The sequence below is a fragment of the Pteropus vampyrus genome, unplaced genomic scaffold, assembly GCF_000151845.1.
Source record: "Pteropus vampyrus isolate Shadow unplaced genomic scaffold, Pvam_2.0 Scaffold209, whole genome shotgun sequence".
NCBI lineage: Eukaryota > Metazoa > Chordata > Mammalia > Chiroptera > Pteropodidae > Pteropus > Pteropus vampyrus.
The window spans coordinates 1218611-1225576 of NW_011888990.1; the positions used below are offsets into that span (position 1 = coordinate 1218611).

The following is a 6966-nucleotide window of genomic DNA, read 5'->3' on the forward strand; positions in this document are numbered from 1 at the left end:
GGAAGGTTTTGTGACAGACATGAAAATGTGGGGATTAACTACAGAATTCAGTAAATTGCCAAGTATAAGAAAGAAATTTAAGATGAACTGCAAAGATGTCAATGTATTAAAATATGTAATAAAATTTAAGCTGTGTTATAATTGAATATCAAGAAAAGTCCAATCGAATATACTTTTTATGGTTTTTTTACATTTCCTTTTTAAAATTAGTGCAGAAACTGAGTGTACTAAGAGACAAGTAGAACCCTGAAGCAAGCATTTTAAATACAAATTCATTATTGTATGTAATATCTTTTGCTTGTTTTACTCTAGGCTTTTTGAACTTTCAACAAATTCCTCTAGATAACATTTGCTAAATTTACTATCAAACTACATATTTCAGAAACCATATTAAGTGACTTGTATATAATATCAATATCTTTTATTTTGCTATCCAATGGATTTCTTAGAGAGCTACTTTAAATTTTTCTTTAAACATATATACCTGTGAAATGCAAACTTTTGCCACAAGGTGGCGCCTTCTGGATTCTAAATTAACTGTACGATGTAAGCTCGGAAAATAAATTTCCATGGAGAATACATTATCTCCTACATGTTCTTTTATAGTAAATACTATTGAGATAAAGCCGATTTGGGGAAGAGAGAGAAATCTAAGCACCATATGTACAACGAACTGCTCTTTTGATGATGTGGTGGGGGACAGGGCTGTCACCATATGTATTATTCAGAGGACACCCGGGCTCCTGAGTCCCGCAGGGGACGAGGCCCCGGGCACGCCGCTCAGGCCTCCGTGGGCGCAGCTGGAGCACCGCGCATCGCGTGCGCTCAGGACCGTGCGTCTCCGCCAGCGGCCCGGGGGCTCCTAGCCCGCCAAGCAGCCCCGGGTCAGGAAACACGCCCTGGCCCAGGCTGGACCCAGACCCGGCAACGGCCCCACAGCACAGTGACTGCGGTCACAGACCCTGCGCCCAGCTGTTCAGGCTCCGTGGGCTCCTGCCTGCCTGTGTCCCGCCGCGTAAACGCCTAACCTGCTGTGCCAAGACGCCGTCCACGCGAGGCGGGTCTCCGGACACAGGCCGCCCCGACGATCAAATAACTGAGCAGGAGTGCAGACTTCAGACGAGCGCTTGCTATGTTTAAGAGTTTGGTCGGCACACCTGGCCCCCCCATCCCCCCCACACGCACACAGCCGGGGTCGGCACGCCTCCGTGGTATGAACCCCCGCCCCGTCGGCCACGCGCAGCGCTGGCCGTCCACCCGGCAGCGGCCCTGTGCCCCGCCATCCCCACGCAGGCGCATTTCCACAGTGGCCACCACCTCTCTTGGTTCCCCGTGTGGCGGCCAGCGGTGCTCAGTGAATACCTGTCACTGGTGAAGAGAATAAACGACATAACACGGAAAGTGACTAACACAGAACCTGACACTTAGTCCCCAACTCCGAGTAAAACTGCCCGCCTCTTCTTTACACTGACCGGGTTCCTGTTGCGAGATCCATCCTCGCATCTAAAGCACATTTATAGCCATTGATTTCAACGCTGATCTCTACTTAACTGCTGACTAAAGTCAGTAAGTATAAAGTATTTATTTTTAAACGGTCGGCATTTTAAATCCTGCTTCACACACAACGTCCTCGAGGAATGTGGGCTGACTGAATGAACGGGGAGACGAGATTTCAATGCAGTGTGATAAAGGCCAAAATCTATACAAAGGACAAACAGGCGCACAGAGAAAGAAATGCCAGCTAACGCTCTGGAAAGTTATGGAAAGCACATGAAGGATTTAAAATGTGAGCTCTATGAATGGAATCTTTCAAAAGAAAGGGAAGAAGTAGCACAGACCAAGAAAAGGAGGCATTTCACATTCCTGACAGGTGATTCATCCAGGACACGGACTAAGAGAGAGAAATAGGGACGCTGGGGTGGCAGTGGCTGCGGGGGCCACGTCACGGAGGCCCTGGCATGCCACCTGCCATGCTCAAGGGCCGGGCGCCTCATCTCATAAGTGACTGAGCAATAACGAAGGATTCTGAGCGGGTGATCACAGTGGGTTCCAGAATTCTCTCACTCTGGTAGCAAAAGTGAAGGATGCCTGTCCAGTGTCGAGGAGACCGACGGGGCTAACTGTACTGTCCCCAGGCAATGGACGCGGGTGCCTGACGTGGAAGCATCCGCAGTGATGATGGAAGGGGAGGCCGTTTTGAAAGATATTTAGAAAACAACCGACAGACACCGCTTGTGACAGGGGTAAGGGATGGAGGAGTGGACATCTGGGGCAATTCTCCAGTTTTCCGCTTCGAGTGGTCCGGTAGGGAGGAACGGCAGCACCAGCCGAAGCAGAGAGGGGACAGAAAGCCCAAGGCAGAGAGGAGAAACGATGCCATGAAGGTGCCAACGCGACGGACAAGTGGAAATGCTCAACCAGCCGAGCCGACGCTGCCAGCGGACCTGGAAGCGGACCCTCCCTGCGAAGGAGCTCTTCAAAGCCACCAACCCTTCTCCAAAAGCTGGACATCTTCACCTGTTAGATGCGACGCCATCCGAGCCTTCTGCCTCTCACCTGGGATTTGCACAGACCATCGTTGTCACCTCTCACCATGCCGCCAACTCTCTGCACAGAGGACAATCTTCACTGCTCTCAGCACCCACGTTCCACTCCCCCTTCCTAACGGCGTCCAGCTTTTTATTCACACACCCCAGCCCCACACAACCCGTGCACTTCGGGTCAAGCTGACTCAGTCTCCTACCTCAGGGGCAGACCTTGGGTGACTTTGGCCAGCAAACGTTCTCTGCCCCGGCCAAGGTCACTGGTGTACTATTAGGCGTGTGGCTTAAACAGCCCAGCCGGGATGATTCTCAAGACTCTTGCTTCCAATATTCAGATGGAAGTTCTTTCTTCGACAAGAATAAACAAGGAAACAGATGTAACACTGTGTTGTTGGGACATTAGGGTTCTCACAGCGATTAAATGAGCCAGTATATAGATTAACGAATATTTGTTGAATGACTGGAAAGTACCTACAGCATTTTAAGTTCTCGGGAAAGGCGAAGCTTTATTATTTGGACTTACTGGAGTAAAGGCGGTAACAATGGAAAACCCCAACTGGGCTTGAGACAGACCTGGGCTTGAGTCCCGACCTTGCCAACCAAGATAACTTCAGAGAATAACTTTCCCTGTAAAAAGGACAAAATAACCGGCCTCTCAGAGACTCCATCTATAAAGTAAATTACAATAGCAGCACCTGTCTAATGGGAGCATTGTGAGGCTTAAACAAATTAATGCACCTAAAATCAATAGGACAGTTCTCTGCTCACAGTGAACTACTATTCATTCGACAAATATCCATATACATTATTATTCATACTATCTTTTTAAGTGGTTGAACTACTTCGTTGACTCGAGATAATAGCTATTGTCCATTTGGTCAGGTCTGTACTAAGCACTTAACGAGCGTGATCATTTTTACTTTTCACAACAACCCTATGAGAAAGGACTATTGTTGTAGCATATTACAGATGAAAAGAAGCCAGAAGTAATCCAAACAAAAGACCAAAGGTAACCCAGATGATTTAAGCCCTCCCTGAGAGGACCGAGCTCACCCTGGACCGATAGAACAGAGACTTGCTACTTCTTCCCGGGCTATATTTTTCTCCCCGAAAACTTTTTTTTTTGGGGGGGGGGGTGTCGGGGAGGAGGATCTCTTACGTCCTGGGATGTTGAAACCTGGCACTGGGACCTCGGAAAACAGGATTTTTCTCCGTGTTTATAGCAGGTGTTGGAGATACTGGAAACTTAATTAAGACTCAAATGTACAATAATACTGGATTCATTTGTCTGTTTAATTTCAGATTTAGATTTTTTGTTTGCTTTCATTTTGTTTTTGCTCTGCCTAATGCCTTTTACATACCGTTGCTAACCGGGCTGAGATATTTAATTACCCACTTCAGGTTTTAAGAGATAAAAACTCAGAAAACATTAGATCCGAAGCAGACCTTAGAAATCGTCTATCTAGCCCAGCGGTTTACAAATCATTGAGGAAATGAAGAATCCCTTTGCTTTAACCAGAGAGGCTTCACTTTATTTGTTCCATAGAATGAGCTTTCATTGAACGTTTCTGTGAAGCCAGATTCCAGGAGAAGTGTGTGTGTGTGTTTGTGTTAAACCACCATGCTGATCCAATAAGAAAACTTTAATCACTCATTTTCGCACTTTACCCATGTGGGTTAACTCCATCGTGTGCCAGAGGGTCCGACGGCCAGTGGAGAAGAAGAAAAAGACGTGGCCTCCACCTCAGGACCCACGCGGTGTGATCAGGAAGGCAGACATGCAGAAATAAGCATATCCGACGGCAAGCCGGCCACCGCAGAAGCCTGCAGGGGGCTGCGAGGACGTGGTGGCGGGGGATCAGACACGCTCTTGGAGTGGAGGTCACCCAGAGTCGAGCCCCAGAAATAGGCTGGGAGAAGGAGGAAAATTCCAGGCAAAAGCAACAACAAATGCTAGCAAGAGAGAAATGGAGAGCTCAGAATGACAAACAACTGACATGGCGGGACTTTGAGATTCACTGCATGTGACAGGTACTCAATAAATAGCTGGTTAACTGATTAACTAATTAATTAATCTAGAGGAAGCAGGCCATGAAAGTGGCTAAAAGTCAGTTCAGGAAGGGGCCCATGAGCCTACACAAAAAATTTAGATTTTATTCTCTAAAGTAGGAGTTGAAAATGCAAATGTCTACACAGATCTTACAGGAAATGTGAATAAGTGGGCCGGGCGTAAAACGACTGGAAACTGTGAGAACCGTGTACAGAGTACCTGCCTTATACAGGTACCATACAAGGTACGATCAGCACACAGGTGTCCAGTACATGACCCTGGCCCTCGGGCCACACGCGTACACAGTCCTCACGATATAATGTGACGCTTGGCTCCGCTCAGGAACGAAATACAGTGTGATCGTAGAAAAGGAGCTTATTTCACTGCATCTGAGGAGATCGGGACAGTGTCGCTGATGAGGGTGCATGTGAGCCGGACATGAGGAAGAACAGGAGCTCGTCTCTCTACTTCCGGCTACACCTGAATGCCCTTCAGTCCAACCAGGCCGGTCACCTCACTGTCCCACAGCACCCCTCGCTGTTACGCCCTCTCCCAAGTCTCCGACTCTGCCCAGGGTGCCCTGCCTCCTGTCTTCGCTTCTCCAATTGCCCTTAGAGACCTCATGAAGGCCTTCCTCACGCATGAAACCCACGAGGACCTCGCAGGTTCCAAATGTCAACTGGGAAAGTATCAGAGGCGAGACACCGCTGACAGGCATCCGGGACACGACAGAGCGCACAAGTGCTCGGGACAGGCTGGCCGTGCGAGCTGAGACGCTTACTGGTTTGGAAGTCAAGGACTCACCGGCTCTGCGACTTCAGGCAGATCTTGCAGCCTCTGTTTTCCTCAGCAGGCTTGGCTCCGAAATGGAGGCTTAGCCTCGACCATCACAGTCTCTTTGAGTTATAAGGTTACGACTGTGATTTTGTGAAGAAATCTGATCTCTATTTCCAGTAGGATTTCCACACATCCTTATGGAATGTGACGAGTGGAAAATCACTAACCGATGGTAGCCACTGAAGAGTGTCTTCTCTGTACCATTTTAAATGTCACATAATTCCTACCTGGGATTTAAGAAACTGCATAGGTCGCAGGGTCAGTGCAATAAAGCTGGCTGTCCTGTTGCCCTCTTACTACTCTGGTCACCTTCTGTTACTCTCAGAATAGACCACTTGCGGCTCCTCCTCGGGACACTTACGATTTCATGGCGGCGAGAAAACAAAAGGCAGGTGGAGCACGGACGCTGAACACGGAGATGACAGAAACAGTGCCTGTGGCGAGTGGCACACGTGAATCCGGGGGTCGGTGAAATTACACCAAAACTCTAACTGAAGAGAGTTGTTTGTATGTGATTTCAGTTATCATAAACCCTTTGAGAAGGAATTGTTTGCATTTTATCAACTTTTACTATTCGTTCATTTAACTTCATTCCGACTGGCCGTATCAGCTGTACTTTTGGTTATAAACAAAAGAACCAACTCTGGCTAGAGTTAAGAAAAAAGCAGACCTATTGTTAGAACACTATGGTATCTCATGACCTCCAAGAAAAAGTGAGACGGGGAAAGACCAGATCATTTCCAGGGGTCTCAGCAGTGGGACTCCGTGGACCGTCAGGTCACAGAATTTCCTTTAGTCTGACTTCGGCTCCTGTGACTTCCACCCTGTATCTCTAACCCTCCCCATCCATTTCAGTTCGTGGGAGAGAGCATCCTTTAAACACAGCTTGGGTCAAAAGTCTTCCTTAGGCACAATCAACTCTGACAAAAAACACCTGTTAGAAGAGTAACACATCACAAACGCGGCCACTGGGGGTCAGCCTGTGGAGGAGGGACCGCCTCCAGGGAAGGGGGTAAGGGGATCTAGGAAGCGACCTCGAGAGGTGTCTGCCAAACGCACATGCTTTTTCCTGCTGTGGTTCCTTCCCTCTTCTGCCGTCCCCTGAACCCCCACCCCCACCCCCAGTCACCAGACCTGGGTCGTACGGTAGTTACCAAAATCTGTACATCATCGTATACCTTGAGTGGTCCTAAAACCAGTATTATGCCAGAAACCAGATTATCGACCTATGTTCATTTTGAAACAACGACTATCGGTGTTCCCCAGTCTTGGGAATACACCTCATCCCTGGAAATCACGGAACCGTCTCATATCGAACTGCATACTTATGACAAACGGGCCTGTAGACCGGCCTGAATTTTGGCATCTGACTACCAAGGAACGACTTTCCCGAACACCTTACAGGCCTTCAGAAGTGCGAGCCTAACACGCCCAACAGCCATGTCACTTGGGATAAAACTGCTCCCGACGTTAAAACGAAGACCAGACAACAGACACGCCAGACTCTCAGCTCCCGGCCGAGGACTCGTGAACTTG

General features: G+C 48.3%; 1 long non-coding RNA gene across 2 annotated transcripts in view; it reads right to left on the reverse strand.

The window, feature by feature from the left end:
- The window catches only part of LOC105300351, a 15810-nt gene extending 8850 nt beyond the window's left edge, over positions 1 to 6960 (reverse strand). The window contains exons 1-3 of one of the 2 annotated variants that reach the window (XR_002783365.1): positions 5792 to 6960; positions 2744 to 4496; positions 2518 to 2607 (exon numbers count right to left, since the gene is read on the reverse strand). This is a non-coding gene — a long non-coding RNA (uncharacterized LOC105300351). The remainder of the gene's footprint in view (positions 1 to 2517; positions 2608 to 2743; positions 4497 to 5791) is intronic. The other variant, XR_896595.2, reaches the window with a different exon arrangement.
- Between the last annotated feature and the right edge of the window lie 6 nt (positions 6961 to 6966).